Below are 23,637 nucleotides of genomic sequence, written 5' to 3'. Positions count from 1 at the left end.
GCGCCCCAGTGGTGCTTTTCGTTGTATGATATGCCTCTCAAGATCAGGGTGACTTCTTGCACTAGGGCCTAATCTCCCCTCCGAGACTGCATCCACGCTCGGGGGCGTATGACAGCACATCCTCGACGCTTCCAGAACCTTCTGACGTCTAGCGCGATAATCCCCTCTGACCCCAGCGGCGCGTTCGGGGACCACCCGTCTCGTCGATCCTTCGATCGACACTGTTCCCGGGGGCGGCTAGACGGCGGCGCGACCTGTCTCGTCGGGATTTATGGCTAGGGTACGCTGCGGCAGCGTCAGCCGCTGGCGTCAGCGGTGTCGTCTCCCAAATTCCCGGCCATCCGAAGCAAGCTTGGAAGTGTAGCTGCCGGCGCCGGCCTCTTTCATGTCTTACTGTGTGCTTGACGTCCTCCATAGTTTTACAACATGAGCGTGGCGACGAGGATTAGTCCACGAGCTGTTTTCTAGCCTGATTTTTTCGCGCTGACTATCTGACTATCTGGTTCCCGCCCTTCTTCTCATCTGGATCGAGATGCCGGAGATAATCCCACTGCATCACCGGCTCGACGGATGAAATTGGGGAGAGTTTTCGTTCTTCAGCTGAATCGAAAATTAGTTTCAGGTCGACTGCTCGGGTCGCGGTCTGCCTTTCGATACGATTAAGCATCCGCGTGGGAAGTGGAGGCGTGTCGGGCGACCGATGGACGTCCGGAGATCGGTAAAGGGGTATGCAAACTGGCTCTGTGGCAGCGGTGAACCAGAGAACGTTCACGGCAAAGCCGGAGAGACTTCACTCCTCGCCACGACGCGTTCCGGCAAGCTACGGCGTCCCGCTCTGTAACGTGTTTCACGAAGAAACCACTGGATTCTCCTAGTCGCGTTCACGAGCGGTGGGTGTAGAGAAGGTCAAGCCTTCGACAAGGCTTGCGTGGCTTGGGAGTCGGGTGTCGCGATGTCGCCCGACTCTCGAACGGGTCTACCCAGCGAGCGCGTGGACAGAGACCTTTTCATTGGTGGCCCGGTGGTCCAGTCACATCGCTTCCCTCTCTGACTCATTACGGCTCGCCGCAGCTCGCTTTCGTGTTCAAACAGAAAAACGGAGTGGGAGTCTAGCTTTTTTGACGGTGCGGTGAGCCGTCCACGGAACAAGCCGCCAGTTTGCATACCCCTTCAGACGAGGAGAGGCAGTGGGTCCTGAATATCCTATAGAGTCGTTTCGATTTTACCGGGCGTTTTGACAACTGGTGTTCGTACGATCGCCAACGCATCGAGGCTGCCGTACACCAGTGGCCATGTTCGTGTCCCATGGGGTGCACCACAGATTGGAGAGCTAGTACACAAAGCAAAACTTTAGACCCTGAAGGTGTATATCAGCTTGCCCCAGGGCTTGCACAGAAACATTATTCTTTTCACGATGTTTTCTATTTTGTTGTACTTGCTCTATCTTTGTGCTGCTGAATTTCTTGCTCATATTGCTCCAGTTCTGTATTATGTTCATATTTTCAAAACGTAGCGAGTAATTAAAGTAATCCGTTACCAATATTTTGTAACGAAATTACATTACAAAATAATTGCGATAAAAAGTAACGCGGCAATTTCCAAATTACTTAAAAAAGTAACGGATTACAAGTAATCCGTAACTTGTAACAGATTACTTCCAAAGTATGGATCTGTTACACGTCATCTGATCACGTGACGTCAATTTCCCTGCTATATTTAGCGGGGAAACTGAAAGTGTTTGGGTCACGTGAGATCGATTTTCCCGCTAAATTTAGCAGGGAAAGGGGATTGGTGTATATGTCACGTGATATCAATTCACACCACGTCAATTTTCCCACTACGTATAGGGGGAAAACTGAATTGGTGTATAGGCTACGTGACTTCAAGTCACGCGACATCAGTTTTCCCGGCCACTTTGATGAGGAAACTTAACTAAGGTATAGATCACGTGAGGTCAGGTCAGGTGACATTAATTGACGTCCCGCGACCAAAACGAGAATCTAGTTTTCCCGCTAAATTTAGCGCTACATGCGCGGGCAGACGGACGGATTGCCAAAATATCGGGATTCGGGGTTCCGTTAAAAAAATCGTGCCATGCATTAAAAAAATCACGTAGAACGTAAATCAAAGGTAACCCCGAAAGATGTATCTCTTAGTACAGGGAAGTGTTAGAAGCAGACATTATTTTGCATAATCGGTAAAACAACCTCCGCTAAAGCTTCTTCTTTGAAAGGACGAACGCACTTCGAACATGAGTTTTGCTTCACTCTACCGTAGCCCACTTTTCCACACCCTTCAAAATATGAAGCTAGCTCCATGCCCCCAGCGCCCTATATTACGACTAAAATGGGCGTATCACTCAAAATGAAGGTGTCGAAAAAGTGTGGCCATGAGTGTAAAGGCCCAACCATGTAGGTGCATCGCTCATGTGCTTCACCGGCATCCACGTCTCTCCGAGCCTGACGAAGAAAAGAGTGACTGTCACTATCCCCATGAGGACCGTGTCGGTCGGGTGCTGCGGACTGCAGTGTCACCAAATCGACTAGGCCCCAAAAGTCCAACAACCACCTAGTGTATTGGTATCAGTGTTAGACAACATACTCGGTAAAAGTATTTAAGTTGAGCTACTAAATGCTGCTTCATAAGATATTAAAAATACTGCTCAAGTTGCTTTCACTGTAACGTGTCTTGAGTAGAGTACAAATACTTAGGAGTGTAATTCAAATCCTTTTGAAGATACCTCTGCATAATGTGATTTGTATCGACGTCAGTGACAAACACAACTATACAGTTACGCAAATCTGGTTTACCAGAATGTTTTATTATCACGCAAAAGCACAAAACGTAAAAAAAAAACAAAAAACATTGTAGGGTTGTTTTATGTAGTTCAATTATAAGGATCGAAATAGCACTGATACATGTTACAAAATATTTCTGGGACAAAAAAAAAGTGGAAAGAGGTCGCTTAAGCTATAGTGACATGGGTGACATTCCTGAATATCACATCCTGCGGCGCACCTTATTTGCATCGTTTTACTACAGTCAATATTTTCTATAAGGGGAGTTAACTATAAACAAACTTTAAATACTGAAATGAGTGAATGGATATCAACACAGCCTACATAATAGCCACAGCTCTGGACGCACCTTCTTCAAGTAGGTTGCGTTCAGAAAGGCACTCAACGTTGCGGGGCGCTTTGTTGGCATTTCAAATCGGTCATCCTAGGGTGCCTTCATGTGCGCTTTGCTTAGGGTGGTGGCATCTCGCCATTTTGTCTCACACGTTTATTTTTATTTTTTGTTCAGAAGCGCGTGAAAGAGCGTGGCCCTGCACGCGTTTGTGGCGTTGACTGTATTATCGTGACATTTTGTTTTTGTTGATTTCTTTGTATTTTCCCCGTGAGCGCGCGCTGTCGGCATCGGGTACTACAAAGGGTGGCATCACCCTAAACAGAAGGACATTGAGGCACACTAGGTCATCCTACTTGTAGTTCTTTTCCTGTCGTGTTCTCTGCTCCTCAGTGTTCGCTTACACACAGTGTTCGGGAGGAAAATAAGAGCCAAACTGACGACACAAATAAAATTAAAAAAACCGCCACATTTTTGAGTAGCGTTGTGAAAAATATAAAAATGAACACAAAAAAATGTATTTTTGTGTCTACTTCTCATTTTCTTCTATTTGTTATTTCCTCGACACTAAAGTCTGCGTTGTTATCGTAGGTTGTTTCCCTTTCTGCGGTGGCTTTCAGTGTGGCGATCTTTACTTCCGTGCCACCCCTTTTTGTTTGAGGACCTTTTGGCAGAAACTCTAGGAAACAAACGCGCCTTTAAAAAGGCGAGGGGAAAATCTTCATTGTACGAACTTTGGGTGAAATATGAGTCACAATCGGCATAAGTGCGATGTTTTCACGAGCTCAATCTAAGTCACCGTAGCTAATCGTAGCTAGGAACAGGGTTTGGCTACTCGAAAGAACGTTCCCCTTTGCTTGTGCCATGCCCTCGCCACTTCATACCGAAGGACTCGAAAAATGGCGAAATATGAAAAGTGTATTTCAGATATTGAGTACAAGATACTCAGAAATGAAATTTAAAAAACGATATAAAATACTCTCGATCTAAAGTATTTGCAAGGTACCAAGATACTTCTAAAAAGTATTTGAAATACAGTATCTTCAGTAGAGTATCTGAGATAGGCACGCGTCTGATGGGTACTGCGTAAAGTAGGTTATCTGGAGCTTATAATCGTTTTAATTTTGCTTGAAAGATAATTAATCATCAATGCTGAAACAGTCGGAGACCTCGCTGCATCTGCTGAACGGAGACTGACTCGAATGTTGTAGAAATCGCACCCGGCCTCACTTCAGACCCGCGCGGCTTTGATTGGTCTCAGCCTGGAAAGTCCTTTCCGGCGTTAAAGTCGAAATCTGGGCGACAAAAACAACATCGCCTTGCGTGCGTCGCATTATAGTGGGTGATCTGGAGCGACGCCGCCCGACGCAGGGACACACTGAATAAAGGCTGACGTATATATCGCGCTTTCATGCACTTGTCCTCCCTTCCTCCTTCCCCATATCTTCTCCACCTCTCAACTTTCACCAACACCGCTCCTCCCGCCGTTTATGAGAGGGGGGGATTACAGGATTAACTTCGATGCAAAAGACCGATGTAGTACGTCGGCCTTTAGGCGTGTAAGCCTTCTTAGAGTGTGCTTCAGTTTGGATAAAACACGACACCAACCAAGCGGATCCCAAGTCGCAAGCAGCAGAAGCATGGCAGCGGCCACTTGCCGCTACACGATTGCAAGTGGGGCGGCTGGCCGCCGCCATGCTTCTGCTGGTGCGGGCACCTCCGTGCAATTGCAAGCTTGACAAAGCTGCGTTCATGTGCACGGTGCACGTGCTTGAACGCATGGGGCACCAGTCGGGGCTAAAGCCGCTCGATGTGTTTGCGTTTGTCTTGCAAGTAGCGTCAAATGTGCCAGCACACGAGGCCTGTGGCTCGAGCGGCCCTCGGAAGCAAATGGCGGCGCAGCACTGAAATGAGCGGCCCTTGGAAGCGAATGGGGGCGCAGCACTGAAATGAGCGGCCCTTGGAAGCGAATGGGGGCGCAGCACTGAAATGAGCGGCCCTTGGAAGCGAATGGGGGCGCAGCACTGAAATGAGCGGCCCTTGGAAGCGAATGGGGGCGCAGCACTGAAATGAGCGGCCCTTGGAAGCGAATGGCGGCGCAGCACTGAAATGAGCGGCCCTTGGAAGCGAATGGGGGCGCAGCACTGAAATGAGCGGCCCTTGGAAGCGAATGGGGGCGCAGCACTGAAATGAGCGGCCCTTGGAAGCGAATGGGGGCGCAGCACTGAAATGAGCGGCCCTTGGAAGCGAATGGGGGCGCAGCACTGAAATGAGCGGCCCTTGGAAGCGAATGGGGGCGCAGCACTGAAATGAGCGGCCCTTGGAAGCGAATGGCGGCGCAGCACTGAAATGAGCGGCCCTTGGAAGCGAATGGGGGCGCAGCACTGAAATGAGCGGCCCTTTGAAGCGAATGGGGGCGCAGCACTGAAATGAGCGGCCCTTGGAAGCGAATGGGGGCGCAGCACTGAAATGAGCGGCCCTTGGAAGCGAATGGGGGCGCAGCACTGAAATGAGCGGCCCTTGGAAGCGAATGGTGGCGCAGCACTGAAATGAGCGGCCCTTGGAAGCGAATGGGGGCGCAGCACTGAAATGAGCGGCCCTTGGAAGCGAATGGGGGCGCAGCACTGAAATGAGCGGCCCTTGGAAGCGAATGGGGGCGCAGCACTGAAATGAGCGGCCCTTGGAAGCGAATGGGGGCGCAGCACTGAAATGAGCGGCCCTTGGAAGCGAATGGCGGCGCAGCACTGAAATGAGCGGCCCTTGGAAGCGAATGGGGGCACAGCACTGAAATGAGCGGCCCTTGGAAGCGAATGGGGGCGCAGCACTGAAATGAGCGGCCCTTGGAAGCGAATGGGGGCGCAGCACTGAAATGAGCGGCCCTTGGAAGCGAATGGGGGCGCAGCACTGAAATAAGCGGCCCTTGGAAGCGAATGGGGGCGCAGCACTGAAATGAGCGGCCCTTGGAAGCGAATGGGGGCGCAGCACTGAAATGAGCGGCCCTTGGAAGCGAATGGGGGCGCAGCACTGAAATGAGCGGCCCTTGGAAGCGAATGGGGGCGCAGCACTGAAATGAGCGGCCCTTGGAAGCGAATGGGGGCGCAGCACTGAAATGAGCGGCCCTTGGAAGCGAATGGGGGCGCAGCACTGAAATGAGCGGCCCTTGGAAGCGAATGGGGGCGCAGCACTGAAATGAGCGGCCCTTGGAAGCGAATGGCGGCGCAGCACTGAAATGAGCGGCCCTTGGAAGCGAATGGGGGCGCAGCACTGAAATGAGCGGCCCTTGGAAGCGAATGGGGGCGCAGCACTGAAATGAGCGGCCCTTGGAAGCGAATGGGGGCGCAGCACTGAAATGAGCGGCCCTTGGAAGCGAATGGCGGCGCAGCACTGAAATGAGCGGCCCTTGGAAGCGAATGGGGGCGCAGCACTGAAATGAGCGGCCCTTGGAAGCGAATGGGGGCGCAGCACTGAAATGAGCGGCCCTTGGAAGCGAATGGGGGCGCAGCACTGAAATGAGCGGCCCTTGGAAGCGAATGGGGGCGCAGCACTGAAATGAGCGGCCCTTGGAAGCGAATGGCGGCGCAGCACTGAAATGAGCGGCCCTTGGAAGCGAATGGGGGCGCAGCACTGAAATGAGCGGCCCTTGGAAGCGAATGGGGGCGCAGCACTGAAATGAGCGGCCCTTGGAAGCGAATGGGGGCGCAGCACTGAAATGAGCGGCCCTTGGAAGCGAATGGGGGCGCAGCACTGAAATAAGCGGCCCTTGGAAGCGAATGGGGGCGCAGCACTGAAATGAGCGGCCCTTGGAAGCGAATGGGGGCGCAGCACTGAAATGAGCGGCCCTTGGAAGCGAATGGGGGCGCAGCACTGAAATGAGCGGCCCTTGGAAGCGAATGGCGGCGCAGCACTGAAATGAGCGGCCCTTGGAAGCGAATGGGGGCGCAGCACTGAAATGAGCGGCCCTTGGAAGCGAATGGGGGCGCAGCACTGAAATGAGCGGCCCTTGGAAGTGAATGGGGGCGCAGCACTGAAATGAGCGGCCCTTGGAAGCGAATGGGGGCGCAGCACTGAAATGAGCGGCCCTTGGAAGCGAATGGCGGCGCAGCACTGAAATGAGCGGCCCTTGGAAGCGAATGGGGGCGCAGCACTGAAATGAGCGGCCCTTGGAAGCGAATGGGGGCGCAGCACTGAAATGAGCGGCCCTTGGAAGCGAATGGGGGCGCAGCACTGAAATGAGCGGCCCTTGGAAGCGAATGGGGGCGCAGCACTGAAATGAGCGGCCCTTGGAAGCGAATGGGGGCGCAGCACTGAAATGAGCGGCCCTTGGAAGCGAATGGGGGCGCAGCACTGAAATGAGCGGCCCTTGGAAGCGAATGGCGGCGCAGCACTGAAATGAGCGGCCCTTGGAAGAAAATGGCGGCGCAGCACTGAAATGAGCGGCCCTTGGAAGCGAATGGGGGCGCAGCACTGAAATGAGCGGCCCTTGGAAGCGAATGGCCGGGGAGGACCCGCTCGTGGCACGTGTCTCGCGCGATACCACAACAATGGTTAGCGGTACTTGTAAAGAAACGCCTTTATCAAAAGGCTTTAGTGGGGGCTCCAGGCTTGTAATAGACCGTTCTCACCAGCCAGTTTGGCGTAGCCAAACTGGCTGGTGAGATCGAAGGAACTTTAGTTTTTTTGCACGTGTGACGACCTCGCTGGAGCACTGCGCGTGCAGAGCTTGAGACGGCACGATCCGTCTCGGGCACTGTCGCCTGCTTACTGTGAACTAAAGTTATGGCGGCCTCGCACATGCGCCGGGGGCTTGGTGAGATTGGTGTATTGTCTATAAGTAAAACCATAGTCTCCTGTATACTCACAAAGCCTGGCAGTTCGACGATGGAGTCATGGAGTGCCTGGCCGCAGACTTGGAGCGCGAGGATCTGGCAGCACAGAGAATCAAAGAGCCATTTCTCGGGGAACCTGGACGTCAGCGCACAGCTTTTGCATCGGCGAGGACTCGAAACACACTTGTTCTCTAGGAGAAGTGTGTTTCGGCTTCTCGCCGCAGCGGAGCGCCAGTCACGTGTCTCTCCTCTCATCGCTTGTCTGCCGCTCACCTTTTCCATTTCGGCGGCCGCTTCTCGTGGCGATCTGCCAGGCTTTGTCAGTGTATAGTAGGCTATGGTAAAACAAACTTATCTCAGCGGCTCAGGTGCCAGAAGCGAGCGCCTGAGTTGATGAAGCGTTTTCTGCGTTCGATCTTTTTGTGACACAGACCGTGGCCTGGCATCGCTTCACAGGCTCGGTTCTCACGCGGCACTGCCTACGTTTTTGTTCGCAACACATTCCTATAAATGCCGCCCCCCCTCTCTTTCTCCCCTACCTTATTCTTTCCCCGCGAATCACGAGTTTCGTCTGCTACCAAGGAAACTTTTAGTCTCATCTCCACGATAGGATTATGCTTTCAGCGTTTAAAGAGGATTAGCGACGTGGTTGGCGGTCCCTGATGCAGGCAAAATATGAGAGGAGGACGGCACTTGCTCTGCCCGTATCGCGAGCGCCCTCCACACGCTCATCAGAGCCTATTTGCATGCTGGGCGGCCGCTCCTTTAGCCACCACGGCTGGCCGTATTCGCGTGGGCGCACCCGTCCGTTTCCCCTGCCTCTTACGCGCACCGGTCGCCGCCGTGTCAATATTTGCATTCGGGGAAAACTTGGCAGGCGAAACTTTGTGTGCGCGTCTTCCTTTCGCCATGGTTTGTCAACGTGCTTCGAGACGCGGCCCGAGAAAAGAAGGGCCCTCGATTTGCGCATCATCGCTGGTAAGGCTCAAAGATTCGCCAATTGTAGAAGGCTCAATTGTAACGACCATGTGTGCAAGCAGATGAGACAACAAAAATTAACTAGCTATATCTAGGTGAAAAAAAAATCTCCAGTCGGTGACAGGTTTAGCATTTAGCCAGCGCGAGCTTCCTGCATTTCGCCGGGCTTTTGCTGCCTTTGTGAGGAAGTGCTCCCATATGCAGAAAGCTCGCGCTAGAGGCGGAGTATTTGCTGAATTCTCAACGCGGTCACCTACAGTACACCTTTTCCACAAAGGCGCAGCCATCTTGAATGCTGTCTCTTCTGGTATGCGGTAAAACATCGTTTTGACATCTCTACGCCGCTGGAAAGTGTTTACGAAAAATGCGTGAATGTCGCACATTCTTTGCTTTACCTCACCTATAGTTTCTAGTATTCCAGGTAGAAATGTTTTATTATATTTTTGCCCCGCATACCAGATTCGAAACTCACGTGATTGAGACCGACAGGAAACAGAAAATTTCTATAGCGAATTAGGATTCAGCAATGTTTTAGCAAAGCCTATAGGTTTCAAGTAAGGCAATCCATGGACCCTTAGACCTGCTTGCTATATTCTCGTAAGAATGTAAAAACGTAGCACTTTTTGTTGATGTTTCGTGCTTCGTGATTGGTCCTTTGGCATTCACATTCAATAATGCCGTAACCTGATTGGCTGCCAAGAGCTAGTAAGACGCTCGGGACTCACCAGGCTCCGCGTTTTGCAACGGCCATGCCATCTCTCGATCGCCGGGCCTAGTAGTATCGAGAAATTGAATCTCATGGGAGCCAGAAAAAAAAAACATTGTTGGAACTTGACAGTCACGGTATATCTTTTTTTTTTAGATAAACAATGCATCTTTCTTGATTTGCGCCTTTCCCGAGGAAACTTGGCGTGCGCCTTTCGGAAGGAAACCGAAAGGTGCACACCACCAAGGTTTGTCCCTTTCCCTTGCTTGAGTATTTATTGTCTTCCGAGCATCGATGAATAGAAACTCTGGCGAAACAAACCCTCATGCAAAACAAAAAAAAAAAAAAAAAAAAAAAAAAAACTCACCGCCTGTGATGCCGGCATGACGCAAGAAATGATATATTATTATTTGCGCATGGATAACAACTTAAATGAGCGATACCAGCAACATCTAAACTTCCATACTCCAGATAGACTAGCACCCCCTTTGGCGTCTCTTCAGCACTCGTTCTCTCCCACTATTACGTTGTTTATATTACTCTCCTCTATTTCAATGCTTCATATTTCTTTTTTTGTTTGTGTTACGCCATTATCATTTTCAGCGCAAAAACATTTTTTTCCGTTTGGGGTATGGCAAGAGGTAACCGCAACCTCACTGCACCTCTCCGCCCGCTGTCCATTACAGGTGCCAGCTGCTACACCGATGTAGCGCATTCCTCAGGGCAATATCCGACTTTGCAGTAATGATAACAGCGAAAGGACAGCATATAAATAAAAAAAACGACAATTTCTAGTTCTTGGGCGCTTGTGGAAAAACGTCTGCAACAAATAAACCGTTTTTTTGCTTCGTCCTTACCGATATTTATTTGCCCAAAGCAAGCCGTTCAGTCAGATAGGTTTGTAACAAACGCGCCAGTGAAAGCAGAAGCCGAATCAGGTGCAGGAAATGGCACCCCTAGTCTAAGGAGCTCTAGGCATATCGATTCGCACGCGAACGGCTGTGGCATCCAAAAATAAGCCGTTAAGAAAAAAAAATTATAGATATATACAGCAGCAGCCGGGGTCTTTCGAGCAAGGGCCTTCACATTTAGCGAAGTAATGCCGGCAAGGACCCCTCCTCTTAATTCTTTCTTCCTACGAGCTTTCCCGTAACTTTTGATCTCGTCCGCCTCTGATTACTAGGGGCACCAAAAAATTACTTACCAGACGTACTCCTCCAGCCCTACCGGCGTTGCCTGCCATAACACCCTCATTAAAAAAAAAGAGAAAAGAAAAACATTAAAGGGCCGCTTAAGTACTTTTGCAGAAGCTTGATTTTGATGGCATATTGTTTGCTGCGTTTTAGTCAATAAACATGACCAGTTTAGATGGCAAGACGTCCTATAGTCAGTTACAGGTTAAGAAGGTAGCGGCAAATGCCCCTCAAAGGGAATCAGATATCCCTCCGCCACCTCCGCATCCAATAGCGTCCCACCGTTTTCGTGACGTCGCGGCCAGCGCGCGAGGAGGGTCTTGCCTTTCTGTACATATTTGCTTTATCTTTCCACTTTGACTTCGCATTGTGGAAGCCACGAGAGGGAGATTAGAGTTCTCCCCCACCGACGGAAACAAATACGACTTTCGGGGATTAGCTTCCCCCCCGATGGATACAAAGGCTGCTTTCAGGGGCTCGGTTCCCTCTCCGATGAATACAAAGGTCGCTTTCTTAAAAAGTGGGATCGGAGACAAGTGGTAATTCATTGAAGCGGAACAAGGAGCGTTTCCAGTGAACTCTTCTTTCGACTGCGGAGAGATTTGAAACGGGCGCATCACACTTGTGGGAGGAGCTTCTCCTACCTTCTTGACTTGCAACCGACTATAGTAAACTCGCAGCATTAGAAATTCGCTACAACTATTTTGTCTTGAAAAAAGGGGGGGGGGGGGGGTTCTGGGTCCCCAGCACCTCCTTAAGATTTGATCAATGAAAATAGTTAAGTACGTGGAAATTCTAAGCGTTACGATTATTGCTCTTTTTAGGCGTGTTCAGCATTATATTTTGTAAAATATTTGGCTGTTAGAAAAGTAGTACTACAATTGTTCGAAAACGGCGTCCGACTGCACCTCCTCACGTCTACTCCAATGCGCAGAAAGTGCCACAATCTTTTATTAGATTTTTAATCGGGAAATCAGCCGCCCGAAAATAAACTTTAGGTGTTCTTTTTTTTTTTTTTAGGTTGCGTAGAGCTTGTAGATTTGGTTATCACCATATATAAGCAATCTTAGAATCCACTTGTGTGCCCCTTAAAAACTTGGGACCAGAGACGGCTCTGGAAGGATTATAAAAAAGCACCCCGAACGATGCAATGACGAAAGTAATCCCTGGAGAAGGGGAACAAGAGGGACAAAGGACAAACATAAATCTCCAAACACAGCTAGGTGACCGGTGAGCGACCGAAAAAATCCGCCTGGTCCGGGTATCGAACCCGGGACCTCTCCGTCTAACCCCTTGGTTAGCTCAGTTGGTAGAGCGCTCCACTTGCAATGGAGAGGTCCCGGGTTCGATACCCGGACAAGGCGGATTTTTTCGGTCGCTCACCGGTCACCTAGCTGTGTTTGGAGATTTATGTTTGTCCTTTGTCCCTCTTGTTCCCCTTCTCCAGGGATTACTTTCGCCATTCTTGTCCAGCTCGCTTGCACCTTTGCATTTAATTGCATTATAATTAGAAAGATAAGACTTTTATCAAAAATCGAGATTAAGTTCAACCTGTTCTTATCGTTGTTATAAATACCTTCGTACGCTACGTGTATGTGTTATCTTTATCTGTATAGATCCAGTAGTAGCTCCTGCTTGGTAGGGCGCTGAGAGCCAACTTTCTGGCCTTCGTCGTCCCTACCAAGCCGGCGCTCTCGTACGGTGCAAGCATCGTTCGGGGCAACATACTCAAGCAGGTTGCTACGACTTCGCTCCCAGAAATTATAACCCCTTATTAGGTCAAGCCACGTGACCTCAGTGTTAGCTTGTCACACACACACAAAAAAAAAAGAAAAAGCAACAAACGAACAAACGACAACAACAACTTCAAAGAAGATCGCGTTAAAGGGCTAATTCATTTGGTCGTTATGTTATGACGTTTCAAATCAAAGCATAAACTTGAAAAGGCTAAGATCAAATAGACTAACATGCACAGCTGATTGCCTTTCTTTGGCATTAACCTTGACAGCTATTTTGCATACGAAGCGTACTATTTGAGATTCGGTAGCATCTGAGCCGTCGAAGTAGTCAGAGGCACTTGTAGACGATTTCTCATCCAAGAAGGACTCACGAGTGTAGCTTAGGTGTAGTGTTCATACCGTAACTGACTCAATAGAGTAAACACCAAAACTTAGCTTCAAATTTAAAAATAAAAAATGAAAAGCATATTTAGTTTATATTAACTAAAATACGCCGCCAAATGTAGAAAAACCGGAGCGGTACATATCCGAAATAGGAAGACGTTACCTATAATCTTTTAGCTCAGGGTTCCACCTCTGCAAAATTTATATATAATTTTTGAAGGCTCCCTCCACAGAGGACGGCGCACTGCAAGCATCGAGCAGACATATCTACTCCACTACTTTACATCCCACAACAAACTTCATTTTGTTGGCCCAGCAACGAATGTTTCCTCTCACTTGGCAATCTCTCCACTTCTGTTTTGATTATAAAAGAAAAAAAAAAAAACAACCTGCGACACCCATTGCATTGAACAAAATCCTCGTGATGGCTTGTTACATTATACTTTTGGGGGTTTGGCGGCTGCACACTCTATATCTGTGGATGTCGACATTCACTCGTGTAAACAATGAGTCAACGTACCGCAGTAATTACGTGCGGAGATTTTACGTGCAGCCACCTCCCTTTCCTGATGTAAAGCGAAGCTTTATACACGTGAATGAAATAATGCTCGTTGTGTCTTTGAATTCTATATTTCGCTTGAAGTTTGGTGCGAGTGATTAATATTTTATGTTTCGCTGATGGTATTGTACCATCAAAATGTCTTTAACACACACAGCACATTGCGCCCCATCCACATATATAAAGACAGAACTGCGGCTGGAAATATGAGCCCTCCAAGAATGAAATCGCGAAACCTGAGGTTGTTACCAAGCGGGCACAGGATAGCTTATCTTGAAGAATCTGCAACGAGAAAGGCAATACAGCAAGGAACGAAACAAACCACAACGCACTTGTTAGAGCCCTGTAGTCCGCAAGCGTCCTACGCGGCGAGATGTTAACAAATACGATTCCAAACACGAAATGAAAGCAGGTCCGTGGGACTCCGCAATTCTCTATCCACTCAAGAGCGGCAGCACATGGTTGCTACAGCGTTGAACAACCGATTCTCAAATCGCCTGCGCGGCCCGAGCGCTAGAGGCTTTGTCTGAAGAGTTGCACGCTGTGCCGAGGTCAGGACGTCTGCAACATTGTATGCAAGGCCTACATAAAGCCTCACGACGGGCGATAAAGAAGAGCGAGAGAACACGTCGACGACGGCTCAATAGGGATTTGAATCTCCCGGAGGCATACAGGTTCTCTGGGTCACAAGCTGTGACGACAAAAACAAACGACATCAGAGCGATGAAGAGTCCTCTTTCACTGCGTATGATTGTTTTTTGTCTGTTTTTTTTACGTGGAAAGTCAATCATAAGTTTAACAGTTCTGCAGCCACATTTATGGCGATGTTCTACGGAATATAGTACGTGTTATGTAGAGTGCTACTGTGTTAAACATCGTCATGTTTTTACACGTGTACTGTTCTGTCCAGCTAGATTGAAAGCTGTGAGTTTGAATTGCAAACTATTTGATACAGGTCTGTTGCAATCGCACAATAGCAACGGACCTGCCTTAGAATGCGAACAGCTCGCGTCTTCGTTTTCGGTTACACCCGAGCAGAAAAAGTAAGGGAGTTACTTTTTCTGCTCGGGCGTAGCCGAAAATGGTTCAATGAAAATAAAAAAAAACAAACAAAAACAACAGTTTTTTGTTTTTTGCTTGCATAAATAAACAAAGCATTACATAAAGCTGGAACTCCATCAGAATGTGAAGCTAGTGGTGGGGATAGGATGCGAAAGTGTGAGAAGGACACGTGATCTGGTTAATGAAATAAAAGCCAAAGACAAAATTCTTCTATGGGCTGACACGCGCATCAGCTGAATTTAGTCTAGAGCAAGACATAATATTGTGGGTTTCTGTTGCATTTTTTGCACTAAAACAAACTCTCAAAAAGAAAGACGTTATTTCTTTCAAGCTGGCAAGTTTGTCTCACTGAAATTAATGACAGAAGTGCTTGCAATAATACTTCTTATGAAAAAATCAGCGTTAGGTGAACGTTGGCGCATACATAGATTTTGTCGTTACCTTTTATATTTTGGTCCATGTCACGTCATGGTCTCAAACGTTAGCGTCCTGTGCCCACCGCTAGCCTCATATGCTGCCGGATTTCTCCTTTTCAGCAATACGTAGTTTATTTATACTGGCAGACAAAACAGGTTTTATTTTCACAATCGAGCCCAGTAAACCGTCCTCTACTAAATCCAATGTTACTGCATGGCGGAAGGTGGAATTAAAATGAGTAGTGAGTTATGACTCACTACGTTGTTAGTGAATCAGCTACTATGTTAGGGAATGAGGGAACCATGGCGTCATAACCATATACTCTTAAAACATTAAAGGGGTAGAAACAAAATCCCTTTGTTGGCAGTCGTCAGTGCGCAACGATTGTCCATGCATATTTATTAGGATAATGCAAAAATATCATTTTTCACCGATTCTAAGATTTGAAGAAAAAAAACTACGGTAATAAAACATTGCTTCAGTCTTTTTTTTAAATCAAAGTTTTATCTCCGGGGGAGATTCATATGAATTTAGAGCACAAGCAAGAAGACTCCCTTTAACTCGTATTTTAATGACATTCCTCCGAACCGCAGTGCTAGTGTATCATTCTTTTCAGCGCTTGTAGACGCAGAAAATTAAATATCTGTGGAATTCATATAATTTACACGTATCGAATAAAAGTAGAAGTGATAATTTTGTCGAGAGATTGAGGCCTACCAACATAGCAATACGAATTTGCATTCGCAGACATTCAGGATGGTCGTACTAAGTCCCCCTTTCTTTTTAGGGAAATAGACGGCAGATCTGATTTTGTTTCTTTTATCACTGTTTCACCACCGCCTCGTGCGCCTGCTAAAAAAAATCTAGAAGCATTTCCGTAGCACAGGGTGGTCTGGGGGATAATTGGGTGTATAAAACCATGACAAGTTGCTTTGAAAATACCTGGAATTTCTACTCTTTTTTTCATTTAATTTTTTAGGTAACGAACTTCATACTGTTTTCTTCTGATCTGGTTTGGACCCCCGGCATAACCGCGATGATCAGTAACGAAAGTAACAAACAGATAAAGAGCGCATCACACACCTGCCTGCCTCGGGCACTGTTCGGAAGGTCAATCCGAGTGCAGCAGGGCGGTCAAAACAAACGTCACGTACGTTACCACCTCTGGGACATGCCACGACAATAAAATCTGCCAGCGCTTTTCCCCGGTAGCAGTCGTCGGCCCGAGTGTTCAGCGGCCCCCTGTCGGAATACCTGCCAGAATTTCGGAGCAGGTTCGTCCATTGTGTGCAGGGAAAATTCGGAGAGGAAAACAAGACGTGATCTGCATTGTCTCGCTCCCCGACTTCCTCGTTTTCCATTTGCTTCTTTGGCTGACTGTGCGTCCTTTCTTTTTTATTTCTTCACTACAAAGAAAAACAAAACATAAACAAAAGAAGTGTCCGCTTTTTGACTTATGCGTTTTTTAATTTTTCTTTTTTTTTAACATTGCTGGGAGAGGTAAATTGGGAAGAAATCAGGGCGACCTCGGGGATCGATACCTTCGTCCGGAGGACGGGTTCCCTTCTCTCGCTTCGGCTGCGACATACGAAATCGCTGTTCCTGCCCGGCTTGCGCCTGGGACCCGGTGACGTGCATGAGCGACTCCTCGCAAGCCCATTTACGCGAAGGAGGCCGGTATTTCGGTCAGCATCGAACGAATCGAGAATCAGAAGTAGACAATTGTGCAAGGAAGCCAGGAAGTCGACATTTTAGGGCTGGTATGCACTATGCAGTTGAGGGGAACGAAAAGGGGAACGCTTTGGTTTCTGTAAGCGCTTTCGGGAAGCGACTTGTGATTAAAGGACATGACATAACAGGTTCCGTGTCTTATGTATCTTCCCTTTCTGTAATATTCTTTCCTGAAAAAAATAAATAAATAAAAAATGTTTTCTTACACCAGATGATCTTGATGTATATTTTTTGAACAGAAACGAGCCACGTTCTTGTTTGTGATACTCAGGACGAGAGCATTACCATGGCTAGTGCCTGAGCAGGAAACGAGGGGTTTTAAATATATTTTCATGCACTCTTGTGCGTTTCTTTGCCTAAACTTAAGATTCCCTCCTTCTATATTTTTGTTCACTTTGCTTATTGCGGAACGGGTCAGATCATCTGTCTACGATTGCCGGTTTGCCACGCCATATATAAGCATGCTGGATAGAAGACATTGCCTGGTTAATCTCTTAGCCTACAATAAAAAAAAAGAAGAAAAAAATGGGTCATGTGAATTTTTTTTAATTGAATAGCGAATCATTTTTAGTTTCAATACTGTAAAGAGATATAATACGTAGCACCAGCTCTTGTTACCTTTCTATTGCAATGTAGAGGTTAAGATTGACGCAACGCAATTCGTATTGACCTACTACTCGTGCACTCCTATAACAATGTAAGAAGTAAATAGCGCCCTATGTGGGGGCTGATAATTCCGTATTGGCGAGGTTATCGAACTATCATCGATCGTTCTGTAACTGAAGCCTCCGAGAGGTTATATAAGGCAAGGTTACGCCACCACTCCTTTGGGATCTCAAACCGACAGGGATCCCTAAATGCGCTCACCGTACTTTTGTCGATCGCAGGTCAGTACAGGTTTCAGGGAATACTTTCCTAGAGTCTTTCTACACTGGCGTAATAGGGTAGTGTAGCGGCCGCGTGGCCTCAGCCCTAATGGGAGCCGCCGGCGCTACGAAAACGGTGACGTCACGATGTAGAAGGCGCTCTGCACCTTAGCCCACGACGTCCTGGGCTCCGCGCGCAGTCGTGTAGTGCCAGGAGCGAGTTGTCGGGTGTTTTGGGGGGAAGTAACAGCACATAAAAGATTTAAAAAAAAAAACTTCAATACATTTTATACTTAGGTCCAATGAACGAACGATAAACGCGCTTATAGTGGTGGAAAATAAATATTCAAACACAACCCTGCCAAAAAAAAAAAAAAAAAAAAAAACAGAAAAAAAAAACGAAATTTTAAATGGGCGCTTTAAGGACGTCGTGAGAGTCGGTTTTTTCTCGCGACTCTAAAAAAATACTGTTCCCCTAATTTTTTTTTTCGCTTGACAGCAGTTGATACACTGCTCCTTTTGTTGTGTCTGCCCTCGCAAGATAAATATCGGATGATATCCTTTCATTTTCGAGCACCATTTAAAATGGGCTTGATTCAGACGGCGCATGCGATGTGACACAATATTTTATACGTTGATCACCTACATAAATAAAAAGATTTCTATTCTAATTCTTCATCGCTTGATACACTGAAGGATAAGTTGTTTGAAGGTGGGTGGGAAATGTGAGCAAATTCTACAATCCCGAAATGAGGTATTTAGAATACTTTATCTCAGACACTGCTGCTTGCATCCTTGTGCCATTGGGCTTGCTTGCTGCGTTTGTCGGTCACAATATTCATCTGAAAAATGGCGCAAAAAAAAAACACGATTATTTTTTAGACTTATGGGAAAGTTTCTTTTGAAAAAGTTCTAAACGTAAAAGGTTTCTCGCTGACTCCACGCGTAACGATAGATGATGATATAAAAGAAGTATGTGATAAGAGAATTTATTTGCCTTCGCAATTTTCTAGCGTGGTAATTGGTTATTCATGCATTCAAAATGAAAACTTTTTTTACTGCTACTGCACATGAGTTCTTTTGTGTTCCACAAAATGAAAATTAATCTGTTTTGCGCCGAGCTTGTCTGCATAAAAGAGGGACTCTTGGGGTTAGCAGCCCCTCCCCCCTCCACCCCCCCCCCCCCCCCCGAACTGTAGATAATATTGATAAGCTCAGTCATATTAACACGAATAAAAACATAAAATTGTTTATTAAAACTTAAAGTGAACATTCAATACGGCTAACTTGTGTCGAGAAACATAAAGTAACAAAAGATGATCTTTGACGGCGACGGAGGGACGACTGCCCCAAGCAGCCATGCGAAGCTCCTTTTGTAAGCGCGTGGTTATGTAGAAGTTTCCAATGTCGAATAAACTACAAGATTCTCGAGTCATATGGAACATTTCAGTTATGCAAACAAAAGACACATAAAAGGGACAAATGCTGGCGGAGATGAAACCCCCGCCAGCGGCATGGGAGTAGAGCACGCTGTGACTCAGCTGTTTGCACGCGGCAATATGTTGCCTGCAATTCCTGATAGTTCCGTTATCATTGGAGGTGACATCAATCTGATGAATATCTGTTGGGTCAACGCCTCCGTTTACATCAATCATTCCATTTTGTATAAATATTTCAATGACTTCATTGTTTCGTTTTTACTTGGTCAGTATCTTCTTTCGCCGAAAAAAAAAAAAACTCTATTTTGGATCCCTTTATGACTAACAATCCCAGGTTGTTTTTCTTTCTGTCCCCCTGTGAACCAGGTAATCACAGCGCCGCTGTGGGTGATTTGTTACTGAATATGACAAAAAATATTTCCGATATCTCCACGAAAATATATGCTGGTGATTATGAGAGCATTTCATAGGAACTTTCAAAATATTTTCCCCCGTTTTTGAACTTTAGTTTGGAAAGGAATATTGACAAACTTTGACAAATTGAAGAAAAAAGGAATTGATACATTCTATTTAGGATTCCCAATGGAAAAAAATTATAAACTTTAACTGCCCTGAACGAAAACAAATAAATCGTTAACGTTGAGCATAAGAACAAAAAAACATAGGCGAAGTCAATTTTGCGTTACGAAACAAAACCCCGAAAAAGAAAAGTAAAAGCATATCACAAAAAAAAAAGATGTACAAGATATCAAACTTGATTTTTATAAATCTTTCTAGGACAAAAAAAAAAATGAACCTAGAGAATTCTGGAAATTTGTGAAAGCCAACAAAAAATGTCGATAGTATTATTCCTGCTTTGTTACAAAATTCAAATTTAGTAGTAGTGACAATAAAAACGCAGTACTTTTCAATTTTCACAGTTTTAGCGATTTCTGCTCCTTTCAATATTTCCCTTGTATCTGACCGGACAGTGATACGGTTATGTCTCATCTAATGATCGATGTAGATAAGATTGTGACATTGCTAAGAGGTAGAGACACATTAAAAGGTTACGGGGCAGGTGAACTTTCGCTGATAATCTTTCACGATTCCGCAGACGAAATTGCTGGGTGTCTTCATAATATTTTACGCAACTCTCGAGAAAGTGGTCTAGTCCCGAGCGACTGGAAAAAAAGCATATGTTACTGCGATTTTCAAGTCCTGAACAAAGGACCTGGTGGAAAGTTACCGCCCGGGGTGAATTCCGTGTATTTCTTGCAAACCGCTCGAGCATATACTTCATACTTTATCGCATAGTTCTCTAGATTCTTGCAGTTTTTTTCTCTCGCCTAGCATGGCTTTCGTCGTGGTACTCGTGTGTCACCCAGCTGACGGATTTAACTCATTTTGTCTGGAATGCCATAGAAAAGAAACAACGTATAGATTGTGCATGTTTGGACTTCCGCAGGGCTTTCGATACCGTGCCACATTATTTAATATTGAGGAAAGCTTGTATCCCTAGGTATCAACTATGAAATTATATAGGTATCAACTATGAATTTATATACTGGGTAGCTGACTACGTGTCCGGTTTCGAACGAAGTGTCATACCGAATCTTCAAAAGCCTTCACCAGTACTAGTGACATCAAGGATGTCACCAGTACTTGTTAATAATTATTTGCAGACGATTCTGTAGTATGCAGAGTGGTTGAAAACGATGCGGAAGCTCGTATACTTCAAAACGGTTTAAATGCTCTGGAAGACTGGTTCGACCACTGGTGCGACCCGTCATGAAACCTCCCAGAACAGTATTTTCTTTGTTTTTGAACGAGGAAAGTTTATTCTGTGATATTTTCATTTTGAGCTACCAGCACCTAATCGCTCCTCGGCAGTAAATTGCCGCGAAATACGTTGGGAAACCGATTTTTGCGGACCATAAAAAATTTTGTTGAAGGCTTAATGTACATGATGATGCATGGTTCTTTACTACCAAAATTGCTACAATTACTAATACTGTTCTAAGCCTACTGCCCTTGTTGTTTTCGTGAAGCTTTTATGAATTTAGGGAATCACGGTACTTTTTTTTTTTCGAATACCCAGTTCGATACGAGAGTGTGCTTTCAAAAAGTCATTGCCGTTTTATTTGATTTTGTAAGTGCTACACTAACCATTTACGCCATGCGCCCTAGACATCGCGGGCCCACCGCCTCGTCTTTCGCCTTTATTTTGATCTCACAGAACGCACACCGGAGCCGCTACCTTATAAAGTAGGGACTCTGTCTCCCGGCTACTTCGTAAAAAGTATTGTTCGAGCGAGGAAAACGCGAGGCCACGTAATTGATTGGAAAAAGCCACGCTTTGGAAGTGTGTAACCCGCGAGTAACGTTGCGCCTCCCCTCGAGAGAAGCGACCGGAGCAACGTGCCTCGCCTGGAACCCTACGGAAGGTGAGACTACACTCGCCCCCGCGTAGCGCTCCTCGGACTCAGTTGCGCCACTCGCCAACTCAGTTGCGCCACGAAGTTTGCTGGGCCGGGTCGCGTCAGAGCGGTCGCCTTTGCGGGGGCGAGTGGGGGGTCGTGACCTGTTGCAAGTTGTCTTTCTCGTTGGCAGTTTTCGCCCCTTTCAACATACCTCGGACAGCTTCACAGGCGGCCCTCGTGCGGGGCTTGACCTTCCAGTTTGTCTCTGTTATTTTATTGTCTTAGTTTTCGATCCTTTGATCCTGAGCCATTTCTTTTCTCCAAGACAATCAATTTTGTAGCGTGTGCGTGTGCGTACGGGGGGCGTATTCGGATTGGTGGATGCACGGGATGCTTCGGCTCGTCTCCGTCGACGTCGTGCGGCGTTCCGTGTTTCGCTTCGCTGTCAAGGGCCGCTTTCGCTATTTCTGGACAAGTAAAAGATTTTCGAGAACGGCGCGAAGATGTTTCCGGAGGTGCAGCGGCCGCCCCGAGCGGCCGCTTAGCTTGACGGGATTGCTGGAAGTCGCCATCCGCTCCCTTTTTCAACTGTTTGGTTTAACCTTTATCTCGTGTTTTTTGCGCGTTGGATATACATGTCAACCAACAGTGCAGCGCCGGCAGCCGTCAGGAGTCAGAGACACAAGTTACGGGTTCCAAAATCCCGACATTATCGGTGTTGCGGTTACGGAACAGATTTATATCAGTTAGAGTAAAATATTCTCGGAATATATTTTTTTTTGAGGGGGGGGGGGGGCATGTAGAGTGGGAAGAGGAGGAGGAAGGAGGTAGGGGCAAAAGTGTTAGATTTAACAACGAAAGGACGTACAGACTGGCAAACTTTAACCCTTGCGGAAACTCGTGTCCTTGAAACAAAACAAAAAATAATTAACAAACGCGGGAAGGGGTGGTGTTTACTTATTTGTTCTTATATATCATCAACGGATAATAATGCACTTTTATGTGCTATACCATTTTTCTCTTCCTAGGTGTTGAGTTTTCAGAATGCTTGAAGTTGTTGCATCGAATAATTTCGAGATAAATCTATCCTAATATATCTCAGAATCAGTGAATGAGGTATAAATCTCACACCTAACACGACGGCAGAACATATTCTTCCCCTTATTTTAAAATTTTATTTGTCGCGCTTTTGTGGACGCGTTTAACCAGTCTACTGTATACTGGTTAGTACCAAGAACACTCTTTTTTTTTCTTTCTAGCGTGTCTGTAAGCGCCTAGCTCGGCTTACGAACCATTCGCGCCGTTAGCAGCCGCGAACTCACTCCGAAGCACCGATAACGCCGCTCCCACAATACACCCTGATCTCGAGCTTGTGTCAGGAGATCTCTACTCGATGCATCAGGGCCTGATCGAATCGCTCGATCCTCTCAAGATTCGTTAGCTTCACCAGTCTACCTGTACTCGTCGATCGAACAGTTGAAAAAACGAAGAACGGTAGTCGCGGTGAATTAATTACCAACTCTCTCGTTACCTTTACAAAGTGTGCCAGCGGTCTGCTACGATATGGCACCGCACGTAGAGCTGCAAAAGCAGCACAGAGATAGCGGTTTAGCAGGGCGATGATGCGGCGACCCAGATGCCTCGTTAATTGCGGGGTGCGGTTCTGCGTCGCATCGTGTGCCGCCCAACTACGATGGATGAGCGCCAACAAAGGAGCGTCTTCTTGGCGTGATGCATACACCAGCGAGCAGATAGAGATCCAGGGAGTGCACATTAATAGCGAAATCGTCGTCAAGGCGGCATTTGCATCTTTACGTGCGAGCCTTATCACGTCGTGCTATATATCACAGCCAGACTCCGCGACCTATATTTCTATACAAATATTTCCCGACCTTATTTGACCAGATTAATGGGAGTAGCCAGTTCATTTGTACATTTCTTTCAGTATGTTGTCGTCTTATTGTGTTGGAGGTAGCTCCATTTATGGCTACTCTGAATCTGCTCCGCACATGTAGTACATAACGATTTCTTTGGTGTGAATTCGAAATTGTTTGTCTAAGCGTGGCTCCTATATAGTCAATGACACTTAAGGAATCCTAGCTTCACTATTATGCTCTCGCTCCGTGATTGGTTCTTCAGCCTTCTTGTTGACTAACGCTGCAATCTCATTGGTTGTGGAGTGATAATGCTCGAGACGCCGCTCGAG

The 23,637-nt window shown here is 46.8% G+C and overlaps 1 protein-coding gene and 1 non-coding gene across 2 annotated transcripts in view; both read left to right on the top strand.

Annotated features, from left to right (window-relative positions):
* The window catches only part of LOC8027587 (roundabout homolog 1), an 87,790-nt gene that overhangs the window by 14,823 nt on the left and 49,330 nt on the right, over positions 1 to 23,637 (top strand). The window lies entirely within an intron of this gene.
* Trnaa-ugc lies at positions 12,123 to 12,196 on the top strand. The gene has a single exon. It is a non-coding gene; the product is annotated as a tRNA-Ala (tRNA).

The sequence above is a fragment of the Ixodes scapularis genome, unplaced genomic scaffold, assembly GCF_016920785.2.
Source record: "Ixodes scapularis isolate PalLabHiFi unplaced genomic scaffold, ASM1692078v2 PGA_scaffold0__279_contigs__length_252992795, whole genome shotgun sequence".
In the NCBI taxonomy this organism is placed as follows: Eukaryota; Metazoa; Arthropoda; class Arachnida; order Ixodida; family Ixodidae; genus Ixodes; species Ixodes scapularis.
This window is presented reverse-complemented; position numbering and strand designations above follow the sequence as displayed.